The 24,069-nt window shown below is 36.5% G+C and overlaps 1 non-coding gene across 1 annotated transcript; it reads right to left on the bottom strand.

Annotated features, from left to right (window-relative positions):
• Positions 1–281: 281 nt before the first annotated feature.
• Positions 282–389, bottom strand: LOC131178189 (small nucleolar RNA R71). Its single transcript, XR_009147321.1, has one exon. It is a non-coding gene; the product is annotated as a small nucleolar RNA R71 (small nucleolar RNA).
• Positions 390–24,069: the final 23,680 nt, after the last annotated feature.

Raw genomic sequence — 24,069 nt, 5'->3', positions numbered from 1 at the left:
TACAAGATGAATTTTGGAGTTCTTCAAATGATTCAAAATTCTCAATTTAGAGGACATCCTTCTGAAAATCCACACACACACCTGAAGAAGTTTGCTATGATTTGTGACATGCAAAAACAACCTGGAGTGTTTGATGATGCAGCAAGATTGAAGCTATTCCCATTCTCTTTGAAAGATAGAGCATTGGATTGGCTTGATTCTTTACCTCACAACTCCATTACAAATTGGGAGCAGCTCACTGATGCATTTCTTGCACAATATTTTTCACCTGGAAAAACTCAAGAGTTGAGGAATCAAATGACAGCTTTCAGACCAAGAGAAGATGAAACTCTATATGAGTCATGGATGAGATGGAAGGAATTAGAGAGATTATGCCCACATCATGCCATTCCAAAATGGATGATAAATCAGAATTTTTACACAAATGTCACTCTTGCAATCAGAGGGATTATTGATGCTCAAACAGGAGGAGAATTTATTATTAAGCATGAAGATGAAGCTTATGAGCTATTGGAGAAAATTGCAAAGAACACTCATCTTTGGAGTAGTCCAAGAGGACCAGCTCAAACTCAAAAGAGGCAAGCTGCTGGAATGTATGATCTTGACCCATTCAACATGATTAATGCAAAGTTTGATGCACTTACAAATGTCCTTGCTAAGAAGATGGAAGATTTGAGTATGTTGGTTAGTTCATCATCATCAGCTGGAAGTTCACAACAAGTGGCTTATGCGGAGAAACAACCGGTGTGGAGTAGATTATGGAGAACAAGCAGCATATGTTGGTAATTATGGAAACAAGCAAATGGGGAATCCTTACTCTCAAACTTACAATCCAAATTGGAGGAATCATCCCAACTTTTCATGGGGAAATCAGCAAAATCAAGTTCAAAATCAGAATTTTCAACCACAACAGCAGAGTCAAGTTCCATATCAGCAAAATAGACAACCACCGCCTAATTTTCGTGAGAAAAATATGAACCCTCCACCAAAAGCAAGAACGAAATTCCACCACTGAAGCTTTATTACAACAGATACTTGCTAACCAAAATAAGCATGATGAGGAGATGAGAGAGGTGAAAGCAAGGCTGGAACAGATGCAAACACACAACAGAATGCTGGAAAACCAGATTGCACAACAAGCATCCTCCTCAAGTGCCAAGTCTTTTGGAAAGCTTCCAAGTCAACCAGAAAATCCAAGAGAGCAGTGTCAAGCTATTACTTTAAGAAGTGGAAAAGTTATAAATGATGAGAAGAGTGAAAACAGTGAGAAGAGAGAAAATGAAAAAGGAACTGATGGGAGTGAAAAACAAGAGAGTGCAGAAAAATGTAAAGAGGAAATTGAAGAGAAGGAAGAGAAATATATACCTCCTGAACCCTACAAGCCACAGCTTCCCTTTCCACAAAGATTTCACAAAGCCAAGCTTGATAGGCAATTTGGGAAGTTCTTAGAAGTTTTGAAGAAACTTTACATAAATGTGCCTTTAGTTGATGCTCTTTCACAAATGCCCTCTTATGCAAAATTCTTGAAAGAAATTCTCTCAAACAAGAGGAAACTTGAAGATGATGAAACTGTAGCTTTGACAGAAGAATGTAGTGCTATCCTCCAAAGGAAACTTCCTCCAAAGCTTAAGGATCCAGGGAGTTTTTCAATTCCATGCCACATTGGAGAGTCTTGTTCTATAAAAGCTCTATGTGATTTAGGGGCTAGTGTTAGCCTTATGCCCCTTTCCATCTATGAGAAGCTCAACATGGGAGATCTAAAGCCAACCCACATTTCTCTTCAGTTAGCTGACAGAACAATCAAGTATCCTGAAGGGATTTTGGAGAATGTGCCTCTGAAGGTTGGGAAGTTCTACATACCTGTTGACTTTGTCATCTTGGACATGGAGGAAGATTCTAATATTCCAATTATCTTGGGGAGACCCTTTCTAGCTACAGCAGGAGCATTGATTGATGTTAAGGGAGAAAAGCTTACTCTTAGAGTTGGTGAAGAGCAATTGGTTTTCAATATTAATAACACTATGAAGAAGCATCATTCTGAAGCTGATACTTGCTTGAGAGTTGATATCATTGATGAGCTGGTTGAAGAACACTTCAGAAAGAAATATCCAGAAGATCCACTCGAAAATTGTTTGGTTCATGGAGGAGGCATAGATCATGACAACCCTCATGTAGCTGCATATGCTCAACACTTAGAGGGAAGCCCACAATTCATTTCTGCTCCAGTTTTTCAACTCACACACAAGGAAAAAGCTGAATCTAAGCAACCATCATTCAAGGAAGAAGATGCACCTAAGGTAGAACTTAAGCAACTTCCTTCTCAGCTCAGGTATGAATTTCTTGGCACTAATAACACTTATCCAGTAATTGTAAATGCAAATTTGAGTACTTTAGAGGCTGATAAGTTGTTAAGAGTGTTGAGACAATTTAGGAAAGTCTTAGGATACACCATAGATGACATTAAGGGAATAAGCCCACACTTTTGTATGCATAGAATCAGTTTGGAAGAAAATTGTAAACCATCTATTGAACATCAGAGGAGGTTGAACCCAAATATGAAAGAAGTTGTTAAAAAGGAAATTTTGAAGTTGCTTGATGCAGGGATCATTTACCCTATCTCAGATAGTACTTGGGTGAGCCCAGTACATGTTGTTCCAAAAAAAGGTGGAATGACAGTTGTCAAAAATGAAAATAATGAATTAATTCCCACCAGAACAGTGACTAGTTGGCGAATGTGCATAGATTACAGAAAATTAAATGTTGCCACTAGAAAAGATCATTTTCCACTTCCCTTCATTGATCAGATGTTGGAAAGACTAGCTAGGCATTCTTACTTTTTCTATTTAGATGGATATTCAGGTTTTTTTCAAATCCCTATCCATCCAAATGATCTAGAGTAAACCACTTTTACTTGTCCATATGGAACCTTTGCTTATAGAAGGATGCCATTTGGGTTATGTAATGCACCAGCCACTTTTCAAAGGTGCATGATGGCAATCTTCTCAGATTTCATTGAAGACATAATGGAGGTTTTTATGGACGATTTTTCTGTTTATGGATCTTCATTTGATATATGCTTGGCTAACCTTTCTAAAATTTTGCGATGTGCGAATCGACCTTGTGTTAAACTGGGAAAAGTGTCATTTCATGGTTCAGGAAGGGATAGTGCTTGGACATTTGGTGTCTAATAGAGGAATAGAGGTTGATAAAGCCAAAGTTGAAGTGATAGAGAAGATGGCTCCTCCTACCAATGTCAAGGGAATTCGAAGTTTCCTAGGACACGCCGGGTTCTACAGATGCTTTATTAAGGATTTTTCTAAAATAGCTAAACCTTTGTCTAATTTGTTAAGTAATGATACACCATTTGTATTTGACCAAGAGTGTTTGGATGCCTTTTGCAGGTTGAAGCAAGCTCTTATCACTGCACCAATCATGCAACCACCTGATTGGAGCCTACCTTTTGAAATTATGTGTGATGCTAGCAACTATGCAATTGGGGCTGTTCTTGGTCAAAGAAAGGACAAAAAGGCTTATGCTATTTATTATGCTAGTAGAACAACTGGATGAGGCTCAAACAAATTATGCAACAAGCGAAAAGGAATTTTTGGCAATTGTCTTTGCATTGGAAAAGTTCAGACCTTACATTGTTGACTCAAAGGTGGTTATATTTTCAGATCATGCAGCCATCAGGTATTTGCTCCGTAAAAAGGAGGCCAAACCTAGGCTCATTAGGTGGATTCTGATGTTACAAGAATTTGATTTGGAGATTAGAGATAAGAAAGGAGCTGAAAATGTAGTTGCTGACAATCTTAGTAGGTTGAAATTGGATGGTGAAGAATTGGATGAAATCCCTATTGATGAGTTTTTCTTGGATGAACAACTTTTCTCACTTGTTGCTAAACTACCTTGGTATGCAGACTTTGTGAATTATCTATCTTGTGGAGTTTTACCTCTAGGTATGACATGGCAACAAAAGAAAAAGTTTTTGCATGAGGTGAAGTTTTATAGATGGGATGATCCTTTACTCTTTAGGAGATGTTGTGATGGTCTAATTAGAAGATGTATTCCTGAAGAGGAGGTACAGAGTATTTTGCATCATTGCCATGCTTCTGATTATGGAGGTCATTTTGGAATCTCTAAAACAGCTAGTAAAATTTTGCAAGCTGATTTCTTTTGGCCAAATCTTTTTAAGGATGTGAGGAAATTTGCGTTGGATTGTGATAAATGTCAAAGGAGTGGAAATTTGTCAAAAAGAGATCAAATGCCCCTAAATAATATTCTTGAAGTGGAATTATTTGATGTTTGGGGAATAGATTTTATGGGGCCATTCCCTCCTTCATATGGTAATAGATACATCTTAGTTGGGGTTGACTATGTGTCAAAGTGGGTGGAAGCTATTGCAACTCCAACTAATGATGCTAGAGTGGTAGTGAAATTCTTGAAGAAATTTGTCTTGAGTAGATTTGGAGCTCCTAGGGCTATAATTAGTGATGGGGGTTCCCATTTTTGTAATAAGCAATTTGAGAGCTTAATGAGGAAGTATGGTGTAGTGCACAAGATAGCTACCCCATACCATCCTCAAACTTCAGGACAAGTTGAAATTTCTAACAGAGAGCTCAAGCATATTTTGGAGAAAACAGTGAACAATTCTCGGAAAGATTGGTCTATCAAACTAGATGATGCTTTATGGGCATATAGGACTGCCTACAAAACCCCTATAGGAACTACTCCCTTTAGGTTGGTGTATGGGAAGTCTTGTCAGTTACCTTTGGAGCTAGAACATAGAGCATATTGGGCCATTCAGACCTTGAATTTTGATCTTAAGCAAGCTGGTGAAAAAAGGTTGTTACAACTTAATGAGCTTGAGGAATTGAGGATGGATGCTTATGAAAGTGCCCGAATTTACAAAGAAAGAACTAAAGTTTGGCATGATAAGCATTTGAGGAAAAAGGAATTCAAAGAAGGTGATTCAGTTTTGTTGTTCAACTCAAGATTGAAATTGTTCCCTAGAAAACTCAAGTCAAGGTGGACTGGTCCATATAGAATTTCTAAGGTTTTCCCTTATGGAGCAATAGAAATTTGGAGTGAAAAATCTGGGAATTTTAAGGTCAATGGGCATAGATTGAAGCATTACATAACTGGAGACCCAATAAAGGGAGCAAACTGTTACAAGCTCTCCAATCCCTCACCTCTTTTCAGTGAAATTCATGAAGAGTCCAGCTAAGGACTATAAAATAGCCCTCTTGGGAGGCATCCCAAGTCCTTTTATTTTGCTTTTGTTGATTTACTTTCATTTTCATTAATTTTGTTTTTATCTTAAATCTCCCCAAATTAAATTTTTGACATTGTTAAATCTTGTCCCTTGTAGATGTAATTCAATGAAGAAAGGCTGGTAAACTGATGGGGAAGTGATTCTTAACTTGAAAATTTTGTCCTTCAAATTTTCCCAAAAACTGATTGGTTTTTGCTGCATAACCTGTGCAGGAGCTGCAATCTGGTTTATGCAGAGGAAAAGTACATTCTGCAGCAAAAAGGGTGTCTGCAGCAAATGGCTCATGTTTTTGATGAGGTTGGATGTATTTAAATGGAGGAAGGTTGGTGAACTGCTGAAAGCTGCAATCTGGTTATTGCAGAGGAAAACTAAGTACATTCTGCAGCAAAAAGAGTGTCTGCAGCTAATGACTTGTGCTTTTGGTGAGGTTGGGTGTGTAACTTTTTAATACTTGTGCTTTTAATGTTAATATGGTGGTAAGTGAGTTATTTTTGCAGTTTTGAGCTTATTTGGGTTGTAGAATTCAAGACAGAAATGCTGCATTTTCTTAGCAAATCTTGGAGAGTTCATTTCTCATTTGTGGTTAGATGCAACTTTATGCAGATTTTTTATGGAGTTTTATGTGCTGAATGTTGATTTGCAGAATTTGAGTCAAAATGGCATAGCTCTCAAAAGTTTTTTTTTTTTTTTGTAGGATCAATGTCTACATGCCTATGTGATGCATTTTGATGAACTTTGTATATATTGATGTGTTTTTGGTGAAAAATTCTCATGGTTTATGCTTCATGGAATTATATTTCCTCATTCTAGGGTATTTTTCACACTTGCAATCCATGTTCTATTGCATTCTTGATCTTGTTAAATTGTGCATAAGCAACTGCATAGCTTATGCAATCCTGCATAACCACAATTCTTGCCATTTTTCACCTTTATTGCAAGTGCATAAGGAAAGTGCATAGCTTATGCAACTCTGCATAGCCTAATTTTGTCAAATTTCACATCTCCAGAAACTTGCATAAGCAGAGTGCATGACCTATGCACATTTGCATAACCTCAAATTCTTCATTTTCTCTCTCTGCCGAAGTCTGCATAAGCAGAGTGCATAACCTATGCACTTCTGCATGACCAGAAACTCCAAAAATTCAAACCTGCCGAGGGGTGCATAAGGAAGATGCATAAGTTATGCACTTCTGCATAACCAAAACTCTGAATTTCCAAACTTTACCGAGGGGTGCATAAGCAGAGTGCATAACCTATGCACTTCTGCATGACCAGAAACTCCAAAAATTCAAACCTGCCGAGGGGTGCATAAGGAAGGTGCATAAGTTATGCACTTCTGCATAACCAAGAACTCCAAAAATACAACCTTGCCGAGGGGTGCTTAAGCAAAGTGCATAACCTATGCACTTCTGCATAACCAGAAATCAGAAAATTCCAAAAGTTGCCGAGACCTGCATAAGCAATGTGCATAGCTTATGCACTTCTGCATAACCAAAGATTCTGAATTTCAAAACCACATGAGTGCATAAGCGAGTGCATAGCTTATGCACATCCGCATGACCACCAACCAAAATTCCAAAAATTGCCGAGCGATTGCATGAGCAGAGTGCATAACCTATGCATACGCATGACCCGATTTTACGAAACACCACTTACGCCGAGATGCATAAGGGGAGTGCATAACTTATGCACTCCCGCATGACTTCGCTCCTCAACATTTCAAGGGTCACTGAAACATGCATAAGGACAGTGCATGACCTATGCACTTGTGCATAAGCATTTCTCTGAAGTTTACATCATTCTGAAACATGTACAAAAGAGTGCACAGGTTATGCATAAATCATTTTACCCTTATGCAGTCTCTTACAAACCCGATTCAAATTCATTTTCGGCAAACAAAACTTCCCACCTCCACTTCCCGACTCTTCACCCCACGACCGCCCTTCAACCTCCATTCCTTCCAGCATTCTCGCCGTCTCTCTCCCATCTTCTCCACTAGCACTCTCATCACGAAAACCCTAAATTCCCCCCTACATTTTCATTTCCCCCTATCTCTTCTCCATCGGCAATGGATTCCCCTCCACCTTCCCGCCCCGCCACTCCACCCGAAGTCTCTCCATTGTCATCGATACACCCCACTTCCAATCCTCCACCACAAACGACACCCCCACCACCTCCCCCAACCACATACAAACGCAAAATCCAGTCCAAATCTGTGCGACCCATGTCCTCTGCTCCTCCTCTATCCAAACGCAAAGACCCACCCACCCCATTGTCGGAACCGCCTCCCAAAAAGCCAAAAGCTCCAGCCTCTACACCCTCTTCTAGCAAAAAGACAATTTCGGCAACCTCATTTGTATCAAAGCTACCCTGGCCTCTCCCTGATACAATTCAAAAAGTAGCTTTTAAGCGCCTTAAGGATAGGAAGGTACAACCCACTAGGTATATATCTGCTGATGCTTTACAATCTCTTGGCTTATTTGACAATGTAGTTACATTTCTTGATGGTATGGGTTGGACAGAATTTGTGCATAAGCAAGAGGTAGTTTATCCAATTCTAGTTTTGGAGTTTATTTCTTCATTCTCTGCTACCTTCAATTTGCATGATGTAGACCATAAGCCAATTATGAAATTTAGATGCTTGGGGCAAAATAGAGAACTGTCATTAGACCAATTTCATAGCATTTTTGGTTTTGCAATTGATGGGTTATTTAGAGTACCACATACTGGAGTAGAGGTAGCCAACAAGGGCATTTGGAATCCTGCCCAATTTTGGAGAATCATAACAAACCAACCTCAAACTTTCTCTGCTGGAAGATCCAAAACATCCCAAATCCTTGACCTCGCACTTAGGTTTATTCATAGGCTGATGGCTAGCACCATATTGGGCAGAGGGACTAGTTCTGGTGCTGTGGGAAAATCTAAACTATTTATGTTATGGTGTGCATTTCACAAAGTTAAGGTATCTCCTGGTTACTTCTTTTGTGAACATGTGCTGCATATTGCCACCAAATCCATAGGTGACATTGTTTTGGGTGGGCTCATCACTGTCATAGCCAAGTATTTTGGTTTTAATGCTGCAGAGCACTCAATACCAGCACTTGAGGACACTTCATATTTTGATACTGCACACTTAACCAAAACAGGGTTCAATTTGTCATATTTTGATACTGTCCACCCTGCAGCAGAAACTGAGCCTATTGCACAACCAGAAACCCAACCTTTCACACCAGTCCCACAGCACCCTACTACACCTACCCCACCCCCTCAGCCTGCTCAGGACATTCCAGCTACCTCTGCTCAACCCATACCTCCTACAGATGAACCTTCCTCATCCACAGCACCTCCTGCATTCAACACTAAAGCCTTATTCACCTACCTTGATAGGCTTAGTGATGATATCTACTTTGTGGATAGGAAGCTTGACACTGGTCTTGATACACTCAAGGATCGTCATGATCACCTATTTGACCTTGTCATGGAAACCAGGGACAAGCAGAAAGAACTGAAGGAGATGGTGAAGCAACTCATGATCTTTTTGGGCATGCCACCCCCACCTCCATCACCTCCTCCAGCACCATCATTTCGACAGCCGGCAGCAGCCACCAGCCCCTTAGCAACATCCTTGGACAAAGGCAAAACAATAGACATAGATTAGTGTTTGTTTTACTTTTGTTCAATCTTGTAGGACCTTTTCTTTGTAAATATGTTCAAACATTTCTAGTTTGTTTCAAATTATGATTGTTGGTTTTGAATTAGTTTGTTTTAAATTCTGTTTTTCTTGAAGTTTTATTGAATAGCTATTACATTAGTCTTCTTTAATTTTTATTGCACTTATTGCCCTTTTGTACATATTTGACCATATTCTGTATATATTTCAATACTTCTACTGCTGGTTGTACGTTTCCCTTGCCAATTCCCATGCAGCAGCTTTTGTATACACTGCACAGGCTATGAATTTCCTCATGCAACTGTTTTGCACAGCCTGTGCAACTCTTTCTGCTACTTCTGCAGAACTGCACAGGTTGTATTCCCCTTATGCAACTGTCCTGCATAGCCTATGCCACATATATTGCCTCTTATGCAGCACCGCATGGCTTATGCACCTTACTTATGCACATACTCTGGACAGCTCTTAACTCTGCATGACCTATGCAGTTTCTTATGCATCCCTTTATCTTGAATTCTCATCTGCTACATACCAGGTAACACTTTCTTCTTGCTCTTAATCTTTACAATTCCTGGTAATTACTATTTGCTTTGACTTTTGCTAATACAATGCTTGAGACATTGAGGACAATGTCCAATTTTGAGTTTGGGGGTGCACATTCTGATTTTTGCTTAATTTTTGCTTCATTTTTCACATTTTGAGTATAGGAGCATCTCATTCCATTTCATTTACATATATTGTAAATATTTTACATATACATCCCTACACACACACACATACACACACATTATACATCACATTGCACACAAACATACAAATAGATTTCCTCCATTTAGTTCATGCATTACTCATTTTAGGAATCATGCACCATGCATTAAAATCTTTTGCCAAATCCCTTGAGTATTGAAAATGTGCCTATGAGAGTGATTTGACTCACCTTTTAGTCGGGTTTGTGGATTGAAAGTTTCCTAAAAGGTGCAAGGTTTTGAAGTGTCTATCCCTTGCCTATATCTTCTTAGCCAAAAAGCCACCCAACTAGTCATTTGGAGGTGGAAGTGTTTAGAGGGAGTTATTGGATATAAGGTAGTCAAATGATGTCTCACCAATCCTAGAACAAATTTTCTAAACCTTTCAAGGCGAAATACCAGCTTATACTTGAAAAGAGAGATGATTAGGCATTCTTTGATTTAAACCTTCTCATTTTAAAACTTTGGCCTTTTTCCCAATTAAAATTTACCCTTGCAAACCCCTTTGAACCTTTTTATCCCTAATTTTTCTTGAAATCCTTATTACTACCTAGCCAATGAACCAAACACTCCAACCCTTTTCATGAGGATAATTATTCATAATATTAGGTACATAAAAAAAATAAAATAAAAAATATAATAAAAGGGAGAAGAAGTGCTTGTCATCTTGTAAAAGTGCTAGTATATGTGCTTTTCACTATTGCCATTCAAAATGAAAGAAATCCACCCAAAGTATTAAAAGAAATGAGTTTGGGGGTGGCATTTTTTTTTTAGGGACAATCATCAAAAGAAAATGCAAAATACAAGTTAAAGTATAAAAAATGTCCCTCCATTTTTATGTGTTTTGTAAACTATGCTAGCACTTGACAATCCTCATTGTGTATTTCTCTCTCCCATATAAAAAAAAAAGAGAAAAAGAAAAAATATATAATAAAGTGTACCTTATGTTTCAAAATTGCAACATATTCTCATGCTTTGAATACTTTTTACCCATTTTTTTCTTCTTAGCCTCTTTTTGAATCCCATGGCCCCATTACATCCATAAAAAGACCTTTGATCTCTTGAAAGTACTTGCTACATTAGTGGAGATAGGAGTAGGGAATTTGCCTATGGGATTGGAAAATTATCCATTCATTCATTTAATTCTATCATTCTATATAGAGACACTTTGACTATTGATTGTTCTAGAATTTCTTTTGAGCATGACTCTCTCTTTTGATTGGTTGGTTTGGGGATTTTGAATGATAATTGACTTGATGGCTAAGCGGTGAAAGCTTGTATAAGCATTAAATTCTTTGCATTTTGAAGGATGGGTATATGGATTGCTGGTATGGCTGAAGGTGTGTTAAGTTACTTCAATTGGAAATTTTCATAACTCTTTGGATAAGGCACCCCTAAAAACTTTGCACCACATTTTAAAGTTTGCTTGAGGACAAGCAAAAGCTTGAGTTTGGGGGTATTTGATGCATACATTTTGCATAGTCATTTAGGTCTAATTTTATAGCCATTTTATTCTATTATTAGTTATCTTTAGCTAATTTCATTAGTAAATTAGTTAGTTTTTCATAGTTGTCAATTTTGCATTAATTTGTAATTTTTACTTTGTTTTGTAGGAAAAATGGTGTTTTTAAAGGACTGAAGAGAATTTTGCCATTGAGGAGTGTCTTCTACAGCCAAAGATGTCAAAAACAAGTTTTCAAGCTGAAATATGCATTGACCAAATTGTGCATAACTTGCCGCATAAGCTATGCAGATTTGCATAAGGAGAAAGATCACAATTCCAGAACAGTTAAAATCAGATAAGGGACTGCATAACTTATGCAGTCCACTTATGCAGTCCCATAAAGAGTTCATTAATGAGCTGGCAGAAGATTCCCTCAATTAATTCCTCCTAGAACATACTATTTTAGGGCTCCATGTCAGAAAAATGCTATAAATAGTCCCATTTTCCCATTTTAAAGAGAGACAAGGAGCAAAGAAGAAAAGGAGAGGGGCTGAGCAGAATTTGAAGAGTCACCTTCACCTTCCACACCATTTTCAACCAAGATTTGTAGATTTCTTTCTTCCCTTATATTTTTCTACATTTCTAGTGTTTAATTTCTTACTTCTTAGCTTAGATTAAAGCTTTATTTCCATTTGAACTCATCATATCTTGTAAGCATTATGGATAGTGAGTAGTTTACTTTTGATTCTGGAGTAAGGGTTGTAATATTTGAGATATTTTGTGGATCTTGATTGGGTAATCCATATTTTGTGGTCTTAATGAGTTTTATTCATTTCTTGTATGCTTAATGACATGCTTAGTGTAGGATCCCATTAAGTGATGTTCTTAATCCATGGTTGAAGCACCGAAAGGAGAAGGCCTTGTGATAGATAATCAAGAAATTGGACTTAATTAACTTAGACCTAGAAATAGGCTAAGGATTAAGAGGATTCACAGATTAATTAAAGAACTTAATGGGTCTTAATTAATTCTAACTCCACGAAAGTAGGATTAGTTTGATTAAGGCACTCTTTGTCTCACTCGAAAGGGAATTCAAAGGATTTAAGAATTAATCTCCTTAAAACCCGTTAGTTTCATAAGATTGGATAACCAATTTAAAATCCCAAAATAGCTCGAATATTAAATCCCGAACTCCGGAATCACCTTTTTACCATTGTTAATTTTCAATTGAATTTAATTGCTTGCCATTTTCAATATTGCCATATTTGAACTCGCTTATTTCAATTTGATGCAATTTTAGTTTAACGCAATACATTGTTAAATAGAATATTGATTTTGCACATATAGATTTTACGCTCCATTACTCATCAATTCACTTCTTTAATTTCATAGATACTTCGATTTAGTCAACTTTTATATCGAAAATTCAATCATTAACACAACTCCTCATGGGATCGATATTTTTCTATACTACTTGTACGACCCGTGCACTTGCGGTAGGGACGCATCATGAGACGGTGATATTTTTGGACTACTATGGAAAAGGATTGCGTCGAGTAATTCCGAAAGTGCCATAAGTGTCAAATCTACGCGGATCCGATAAATGTTTCGCCTCACCAATTGTTCAACCTCGTCTCACCATGGCCTTTCGCAATGTGGGGCATCGATGTGATTGGTCCCATCAACCTTAAGGCATCAAATGGGCATAGATTTATCCTAGTGGCTATCGATTATTTTTCTAAATGGGTCGAAGCGACATCATATGCTCACATTACGCAGAACACGTTCCTAAAATTCCTCAGAAATAATATCATCTGCCGGCATGGCCTCCCAAGTGAAATCGTCACTAACAATGCCAAGAATTTGAATGGTCCGAAGGTCCAAAGATTGTGTGATCAATACAAAATTCGACATCTCAATTCCTCACCATACCGTCGCCAGATGAATGGAGCAGTGGAAGCTGCAAACAAAAATCTCAAGAGATTAATCTGGAAAATGATGGTAACTTATAGGGATTGGCATGATATGCTTCCCTACGCCCTTCACGCATACCGGACTTCTGTAAGGACATCAACTGGGGCAACCCCATACTCACTGGTTTACGGGATGGAAGCTGTACTGCCTATTGAAGTTGAAATTCCTTCCCTAAGGATTTTGAAGGAATCAGGGATTGATGAGTCGGAATGAATCCAGTCAAGGCTAGACCAATTAAATTTGCTAGACGAGAAAAAGGCTGGCGGTAGCATGTCATGGGCAGTTATATCAGAGAAGACTGGCCAGGGCATTTGACAAAGGCGTTCGCCGACGTGAATTTCAACCAGGGGATCTCGTCCTAAAAAGATACTCCCGAATCAAAACGATCCCCAGGGTAAATGGTCACCAACCTATAAGGGACCTTATGTGGTTAAAAAAGCATTTTCTGGTGGGGCCCTGATCCTGACTCATATGGATGGTGAAGAATTTCCAAGACCAGTGAATGCTGACACTATCAAAAGATATTATGCATAAGAAAGTGGGTGAAAATCCAAAAGGACGCCCCTTAAAAAAAAAATCTAGGGGTGAAAACCCGAAAGAGCATCCCTAAAACCAGAAAAAGGAGAAATAAGGAAGGGGGTATGGAACCAAGGATGGAAATAAACCGCCACTGCATGAATCTTCATTACCAGAGCATTTAAAGTAATGGCAGTTAAGAAATTTCAAAGTCAACTACAAGGAATCTGTGAGATCCATCCCTGTACCCCTTTTCTTTGAAACTGTACCTTTATTTTCCAAACCATAATAAAGTCATTTTTCCTCCGCATTTGTCTTTTTGCTTTTATCTTTCCCGCATACTCACACTTTAATATTATCCTTTTTCAACCTCTTTCTCTAATGCGCTATTAATCTATTAAAGTTTTGTCATAAGATTAGGATTTGAATACTGATAACCTCATGTACTTTGCTATGAAATTTGCAGGGAATGGCCCAAAAAAAAAAAAAAACTAGAAGTGAAAACCTGGAAGGGCGCTTCTAGTCAGATGGGCAAAAGGGAAAGTGAAAACCCGCAAGGGCACTTTTCGCAAAATAAGGAAGTCAAGGGCAGAAGGGGAACTGTGGGAAGTAAGTAAGTAACTGTCACACCCTACCCCTCTGTAAGGCATAACATGATCCCGTAGTATACCTAATGAATTACTAACTTCGCCTACTGATAACCCATTGAATACACTACAAGGGATTATCAAAAACTTTTCTTACTTCTTTTACAGTGGGGAGCACTATTTACAGGTGTTAAAAACCTTTATGAACTGAGGTGAATTAACTAAAACATTTAGACTATTAGTAATTTCTGTAAAAAAATTTTGGCAGAGTGCCCTCCGTAATTTGGATAAAACAGTTCTTCAAAAACCTGTAAAAAGCACTTCAATATTTTTCTCAATCTCAAACTCTAGCATAATTCAACACAAATCCACAATAATTTTTCAAAGACTGAGATACAAGAAATATAATACAATTTTTACAAGTCCAAATAACTCATAATTTACTTTACAACTTTAATGTACAATTTTAATTTACAACTGCTCAAAACCAAGAACACTATATACATACAGTGAACATACATTACAATATAAAATGCAGAATATGGTATACTCAATATACCCGATGATTTCTCACTGAATGTACTAGCAGCCTAGTCTGCTTTGCTGTCGATCTATCTACTGCGATAAAGAATGAAAGTTATCGCTGAGTAAAATTTACTCAGTGGTGCACAATAACAATTTGAAATGCGATATATAAATCTTTTATTAACAGTTCACAAATCAAATGATTCACAATTCCATTTCACAATTTACAAAATTCACCTAACACAAATTTGATCAAGTAATTGAATAATACCGTTTTGCAAATCAATAACACAATTCGATCAAATAACTGAATAATACCGTTTTGCAAATCAATAACACAATTCGATCAAATAACTGAATAATACAATGTTGCCAATCGATAACATAATTTAGGCCATGACACAATTTTTCCACACATGCCGTGTAGTACACCATGACAAGACACACTCACCCCAATAATCGAAATCAATGAGGGAGGAAGCTAGCTGAATAATGAGTACTCATCCACACTCACCTCAGACTGGGAAGTCAATGAGGGAGGAACATAATCACACTCACCCTGCATCGATAAGTCAAAGAGGGAGGAATATATCAACAGTGTCATGCCAAATGTGAATCAAAACAATTTCAAATCACAATATTTCATACAAACCATAAATCACATTTTATCTCAAAATTTCCATTTGCAAAGTTGGCAAAACAATAAGTTCCAAATAATATTCCCAAAACCAAAGTAATCAAAACTTATTCATAACTCATTTCTCTACATAAATTTGCTAGTAAAAGCAGTGAATATAAAAGTATTGTGCACGGATACAATTTAAAACAATAACATATAAATAATCGTAATTTATTTCAATTGAAAAATTCAAAAGAAATACTTATTGTGCACAAATACAATTTAAAACAATAACATACAATTAATCATAATTTATTTCAACTGAAAAATTCAAAAGAAATAATTATTGTGCACAAACACAATTTAAAACAATAAAACAATAACATATAAATAATCGTAATTTATTTCAATTGAAAAGTTCAAAAGAAACACTTATTGTGCACAAACCTCTGATAACTGTCTCTTGGCTCTGACTCAGCGTTTCCTTCCTCTCCCTGAGTCTTTACTAACTGAGAAACACAATTTGAAGTGTTTCAGTACTCATTTAAACTGTCTCTAACGATAATGCTTGATAATTAATTCACTGAATTCATTTATTCGCTTAGTCAACCTACTATGTCGACCCTTGGTACATTCTAAGTAATTTAGGTTTTAATGTCATTAATATGTCACATTCGATAGTCTTTTAGGGTTGGTACATGTTACCAAATTCATTTACGTGGATACTGCATTTTCTTGCGATTTGCTGGATTCTGGGATACTAGTTTGACCTAGCCGGACGACGTAGTTCCCTCGGTTTTCGGATTTTGGTCAAAACTAAAAACTTGTAGATCTATGTCTTATGGAACGCGGGGCAAAATTTCAGGTCATTCTGAGTTATGTAGGCCAAGTTATGGTCATTTTATTATTGCTGGTCAAATTGCACCAAAATTGGTCATTTTAGGTCACTTTAGGTCATTTTAGGTTCGACCAGTTTTTGGACCCGAACTTGTGAAAGCTGTTTGACTTACTTATGGTCATTTCTGGGCTTTGACGTCTTCATAAGACTTGTAGATATGGGTCTTAACTATTCATGGTTAAAATTTCAGGTCAATTGGACCTGTTTTGAGTGAGTTATGGCCTAAACACTAACTGCTGCCCAAATGGTCAATTTTCAGGCCTCATTTGCACTTAATCCGGATTTTGTCATTTTTCAAGCTACCTTGCAAGCAGAATTTTGGCAAGCTTCCTTCATGAAAGTTAGCACATTTTGTGCCTAGTTTCACCTCCAATTGGTCTCATACCAATTGGAGCCACACACTTAAAGTTATAGGCCTAAAATACAAACTGCCTTATTGCAATTCTTGCATACATATCAAACATCACTTTAAACACTCACCAAACTTAACATTCAAACTAATTCTGGTTGCACCATGACCTAAACATAGTTCACAACACATTATAGGTCATTTTAGCAGCTTACAATTACATTCAATGTGCACCAACAAGTGCAGAATTTGCCCAACTCAATTTACAACAATTTAACTCCATAACCAAGCTCATTCACATGTCCAACCTTCACACCACTATACATACATTCAAACTGCCATAACAACCAACACATTTTAACATCATTATTCCATAAACCAAGCATGAATTCCAACATTCTTCAAGAGTTAACAAACTGCCACAATGGTACACTTACATTCTATTACTTTCCAAGCTTTAAATCTCATTTTACATTTACATATACTAAGTATACATTACCCAAATAATTTCCTACACAATATACATTTAATCAATCATTTAATTCACCATTTACAAGCACAATTAAACTGCCTTCAAGGTGTTTCCATGGTTGCCAAAAGTGCACATTCCCATTCAACATCAAAACTAAAAAATTTCTCCATAAATCAAACACCCATAACACCCTTACAAACTTTAACAAAGCAACAATCAAAAACTCAAACTTACCTATGGATGAGACTTCTTAAATCTTCACCAAAACTTGGTCTTCTTACTGCCAATCTACCGCCCAAGTGGTGTAGACTAACTTTAATGAAGGAAGATAGAAGGAAAGAAGCTTGAATCTCATATGCATGGAGCTTCAACCATGCGTTAATGGAGTTTTTTGGGAGCAAATTTTCTGCTGGTTCTAAGGTTGAAGATGAAGATGTATATTCTGCCTAAATGAAGCTTTAGTGGTCCACTTAAATGAGTTAGTGGACCACTATGTAAGAATTAAATCATTGTTTATTCTAAGGTTCCATTTTTTCACATTTAACTCCCAATTTTTACTATTTACATTAGGTACCACCAATTTAATTTTTCATGACATTTTCCAAGTGTAATATTATTTATTTTTAATGGACATTTAGGTCAAAAGACAACTTGGGGTTTCAAATGACCACAATGCCCCTGTTCGGGTTGCATTTCCGATTTTTCGGTAACACCGGGTTTTGTCCGTTTTTCGATTTCTCGCTTTTCTTTGTACTAATTATTTAATTTTTTTTTGATATTTCTAATGATATTTCTACTTCAATTGATGTCTCTTTAACTCCTAAAAATATTTTTCAGGGTTCCCCGTGGTCCAGGGCTAGTCAACGGTCCACGCCGTGACTTCCCGGTGCGGTCACCCATCGCTAGGGTTCTCGGCTCGCTTAACTTAGTTGCATTTCTTTACTATTATTTTTCCTTTATTTTTCTTGTATTTTCTTTTCTTGTATTTCATTATTTAATGTCTCCTCACTCATATCGAAGTGTAGTTCTAGGCATTCTAGCTGTCCGGACATCACTGGTCATCGAAATAGTAGAACGCACTACCGAACTTAGGGGTGTTACAATTCTCCCCCCCTTAAAATAAATTTCGTCCACGAAATTTTTCCCAATAGCCATCTTACAATAGTCATACGTTTATTTTCTCCTTTCTATATGATCGTATAATCTTCTTTCTCTCGAATTTGTATAAGACTTTTAACAATCTAATACAACATTTAATTTGTTTGTATAACACCAATCTTCTCTTACTATTGTCCTGTCTAATATTTCGATTCATGTTCCTTCTTGAATGACCCTTGAGGTCATGTTAGAAACATTTATCTAGTCATTGGTCCTCTGACCATTCTAGTCCATAGTCTTCCTCACATTCGTAACATTTCTTTGTTATATTTGAACCAACTGTTCGAATTTTTACTTCCATAACTCTTTTGATCTGTCAATATTCTATAACTTACTTTCTTTTGTACTGAACTATAACCTTTCGATATTCTAACCTTTGAGTTTTAGATCCCTAAGTAGGATTTTCAAACTTATTTCTAACAATTAAATTCTGTCATGGCATAACTATACCAAAACAGATGCCGTTGGTAACTATTCTTATCTGGGTGTACTATCGGATAGTACGTAGCTCTACACAATAATCTCAAGTTAGTACTGTAATCTGCAGCTTACAGTATAAACATCAAGAACATTGCATAGTTACTACGATACATCCCAATAAATCAAATTTTCCTATCTTTTATCCTCTTCGAATTCACTAATATCCCGAACTTATTATGATTACAATATCCATTAACAATTACTAACAGTGACATCCTTGCCCTCATCTAGAGCAATTTCATTACTGCATCTTACTTTTACATCCTCTTGCCTTACATTAAGTAGGCTCGCCAATTAGCTTTATAATTTATGGTGTGTTAGAAAATACTTTTCGCCAATAAACTCTTTCAAAACTAATTTCACTTATTATCACAATCCTTATTTTAAAGGGCTAATCACTAATGTATCAAAATTTATTCCCCTGTAAAGGAATAACAATAGAACATATAGTTCTAACACTAACATAAAAGTATGCAGACCCCAGGTCAAACAATACATATATATATATATATATATATATATATATATATATATATATATATATATATATATATATATATATATATATATATATATATATATATATATCTTAGTTACTATTTGAGAAAGTACCAGCAATAATATCAAAAGTCTAAGTCTCTTCTCTCTGCCATATAGCGTATACTCCACTGAGCATCACCTGCTCCGGTGATTCACAAGATCGACTTCTAGGTGTACTACCCCTACCTCTACCTTTGCCTCTACTAACTGATGGTGAACTCTTTGGGGTAGAAACTCGGGTTGATCCCTTTGGTGTAGTAAATGATCCAGAACGACCTGGATTTACACAATCCCTAGCAAAATGGCCAGTCTCTCCACAGTTAAAACATGCTCCTACGGCTCTATAACATACCCCACTATGTGGTTTACCACAAGTTTCACAAAGTTGATCCGACAAATGCATTCTCGGGTTTCTGTTGAGTTTCTTGATCGGATCGAGGTGGTTTCGTCCGTAAGATCTATCTCTACCGGACTTCTTACTATCTCTGTTGTATCCCCCAAAGTTTTTCCTCTTTCTAGTAAGACCACTAGAACTCTGTTCTACTGACTTTCCCTCTTTTTCTGTCTTCTCTGATTTCTTTTTCTCAGAACCTACTTCAGATTCAATTCTTTCTAATTCTAGTGCTTGAGAAATAAGTTCAGAGAAGTTGTTATGTTTGAATCCGACCACTTGTAATCTGATACTAGGCTTCAAGCCGGTTTCAAACCTCTTACATCTCTCCCTACTGGTAGAAAGTAGACTTACTGCATAATGGCTCAGGCAGAAAAATTCCCTTTCATATTCAGCCACCGATCTACTCCCCTGTTTCAGACTTAAGAATTCTTGCAATTTCTGATCTACATAAGCATTAGGGACATATTTTTGTATGAATTCCCTAAGAAAGTCACTCCAGGTTAGCACTACAAGTTCTACCAAACTGTAGGGAATGGTTTTCCACCAGTCATAAGCATCCCCCTGTAGCAAAGATACTGAGTATTCAAATCTGAGCTCCTCTGTGCAGTATAGTTTCTTGAATACCCTATCCATCCTCTCTAACCACTGTTCTGCCTCTGGAGGATCTACTGTCCCCTTGAACTTTGTAGCCCCATATTTCATCAATTTGTCATATTGTCTAGCAGAAGACTGTGGTTGTACCACTGGTGTTTGTATTGGGGCTTGAGTAGGCACATTACTAGCCATTTGTTGGAACATTGCAGCCATCTGCTGAGCGAACTGAGCAGGAATCGCAGATCATGGGCCGTGTCTTTGAACCATCGATATTATGTAGGGTCAGCATCCCCTTGCACCTCAGCCTCCATAGATTGATCGACTGAACGATCACCCTCTTCCATAGTCAATGCGAGGATCTTAGAGCTCCTAAGAAAATAATACAAGGAGAATTCCTCCCGTTAGTGCATATTTATAATGTAATGTACTGTATGTATCAGACAATGATATTGAGCAGTTGTACTATGAAGAAAGAATATTCAAGTAACATGTGAAAACAGAATTTAAAAAAAACTAGCTCTGATACCACTAAAACATGTCACACCCTACCCCTCTGTAAGGCATAACATGATCCCGTAGTACACCTAATGAATTACTAACTTCGCCTACTGATAACCCATTAAATACACTACAAGGGATTTTCAAAAACTTTTCTTACTTCTTTTACAGTGGTGAGCACTATTTACAGGTGTTAAAAACCTTTTTGAACTGAGGTGAATTAACTAACACATTTAGACTATTAGTAATTTCTGTAAAAAAATTTTGGCAGAGTGCCCTCCGTAATTTGGATAAAACAGTTCTTCAAAAACCTGTAAAAAGCACTTCAATAATTTTCTCAATCTCAAACTCTAGCATAATTCAACACAAATCCACAATAATTTTTCAAAGACTGAGATACAAGAAATATAATACAATTTTTACAAGTCCAAATAACTCATAATTTATTTTACAACTTTAATGTACAATTTTAATTTACAACTGCTCAAAACCAAGAACACTATATACATACAGTGAACATACATTACAATATAAAATGCAGAATATGGTATACTCAATATACCCGATGATTTCTCGCTGAATGTACTAGCAGCCTAGTCTGCGCCTCGATCTATCTACTGCGGCAAAGAATGAAAAGTTATCACGAGTAAAATTTACTGGTGCAGTACAATAACAATTTGAAATGCGATATATAAATCTTTTATTAACAGTTCACAAATCAAATGATTCACAATTCCATTTCACAATTTACAAAATTCACCTAACACAAATTTGATCAAGTAATTGAATAATACCGTTTTGCAAATCAATAACACAATTTGATCAAATAACTGAATAATACCGTTTTGCAAATCAATAACACAATTCGATAAAATAACTGAATAATACCGTTTTGCAAATCAATAACACAATTCGATCAAATAACTGAATAATACAATATTGCCAATCGATAACATAATTTAGGCCATGACACAATTTTTCCACATATGCCGTGTAGTACACCACGACAAGACACACTTACCCCAATAATCGAAATCAATAAGGGAGGAAGCTAACTGAATAATGAGTACTCATCCACACTCACCTCAGACTGGGAAGTCATTAAGGGAGGAACATAATCACACTCACCCCAGACTGATAAGTCAAAGAGGGAGAAATATATCAACAGTGTCATGCCAAATGTGAATCAAAACAATTTCAAATCACAATATTTCATACAAACCATAAATCACATTTTATCTCAAAATTTCCATTTGCAAAGTTGGCAATACAATAAGTTCCAAATAATATTCCCAAAACCAAAGTAATCAAAACTTATTCATAACTCATTTCTCTACATAAATTTGCTAGTAAAAGCAGTGAATATAAAAGTATTGTGCACGGACACAATTTAAAACAATAACATATAAATAATCGTAATTTATTTCAATTGAAAAATTCAAAAGAAATACTTATTGTGCACAAATACAATTTAAAACAATAACATACAATTAATCATAATTTATTTCAATTGAAAAATTCAAAAGAAATAATTATTGTGCACAAACACAATTTAAAACAATAAAACAATAGCATATAAATAATCGTAATTTATTTCAATTGAAAAGTTCAAAAGAAATACTTATTGTGCACAAACCTCTGATAACTGTCTCTTAGCTCTGACTCAATGTTTCCTTCCCCTCCCTGAGTCTTTGCAAACTGAGAAACACAATTTGAAGTGCTTCAGTACTCATTTAAACTGTCTCTAACGATAATGCTTGATAATTAATTCACTGAATTCATTTATTCGCTTAGTCAACCTACTATGTCGACCCTTGTTACATTCTAAGTAATTTAGGTTTTAATGTCATTAATATGTCACATTCGATAGTCTTTTAGGGTTGGTACATGTTACCAAATTCATTTCTGTGTATACTGCATTTTCTTGCGATTTGCTGGATTCCGGGATACTAGTTTGACCTAGCCGGACGACCTAGTTCCCTCGGTTTTCGGATTTCGGTCAAAACTAAAAACTTGTAGATCTATGTCTTATGGAACACGGGGCAAAATTTCAGGTCATTCTGAGTTATGTAGGCCAAGTTATGGTCATTTTACTATTGCTGGTCAAATTGCACCAAAATTGGTCATTTTAGGTCACTTTAGGTCATTTTAGGTTCGGCCAGTTTTTGGACCCGAACTTGTGCAAGCTGTTTGACTTACTTATGGTCATTTCTGGGATTTGGTGTCTTCATAAGACTTGTAGATATGGGTCTTAACTATTCATGATTAAAATTTCAGGTCAATTGGACCTGTTTTGATTGAGTTATGGCCTAAACACTAACTGCTGCCCAAATGGTCAATTTTCAGGCCTCATTTGCACTTAATCCGGATTTTGTCATTTTTCAAGCTACCTTGCAAGCAGAATTTTGGCAAGCTTCCTTCATGAAAGTTGGCACATTTTGTGCCTAGTTTCACCTCCAATTGGTCTCATACCAATTGGAGCCACAAACTTAAAGTTATAGGCCTAAAATTCAAACTGCCTTATTGCAATTCTTGCATACATATCAAACATCACTTTTAATACTCACCAAACTTAATATTCAAACTAATTCTGGTTGTACCATGACCTAAACATAATTCACAACACATTATAGGTCATTTTGGCAGCTTACAGTTACATTCAATGTGCACCAACAAGTGCAGAATTTGCCCAACTCAATTTACAACAATTTAACTCCATAACCAAGCTCATTCACATGTCCAACCTTCACACCACTATACATACATTCAAACTGCCATAACAACCAACACATTTTAACATCATTATTCCATAAACCAAGCATGAATTCCAGCATTCTTCAAGAGTTAACAAACTGCCACAATGGTACACTTACATTCCATTACTTTCTAAGCTTTAAATCTCATTTTACATTTACATATACTAAGTATACATTACCCAAACAATTTCCTACACAATATACATTTAATCAATCATTTAATTCACCATTTACAAGCACAATTAAACTGCCTTCAAGGTGTTTCCATGGCTGCCAAAAGTGCACATTCCCATTCAACATCAAAACTAAAAAATTTCTCCATAAATCAAACACCCATAATACCCTTACAAACTTTAACAAAGCAACAATCAAAAACTCAAACTTACCTATGGATGAGACTTCTTAAATCTTCACCAAAACTTGGTCTTCTTGCTGCCAATCTACTGCCCAAGTGGTGTAGACTAACTTTAATGAAGGAAGATAGAAGGAAAGAAGCTTGAATCTCATATGCATGGAGCTTCAACCATGCGTTAATGGAGTTCTTTGGGAGCAAATTTTCTGCTGGTTCTAAGGTTGA

The sequence above is a fragment of the Hevea brasiliensis genome, chromosome 2 (assembly GCF_030052815.1).
Source record: "Hevea brasiliensis isolate MT/VB/25A 57/8 chromosome 2, ASM3005281v1, whole genome shotgun sequence".
NCBI lineage: Eukaryota > Viridiplantae > Streptophyta > Magnoliopsida > Malpighiales > Euphorbiaceae > Hevea > Hevea brasiliensis.
The sequence above is the reverse complement of the archived record's forward strand: the minus strand, read 5'-3'. Positions and strand labels throughout refer to the sequence as shown.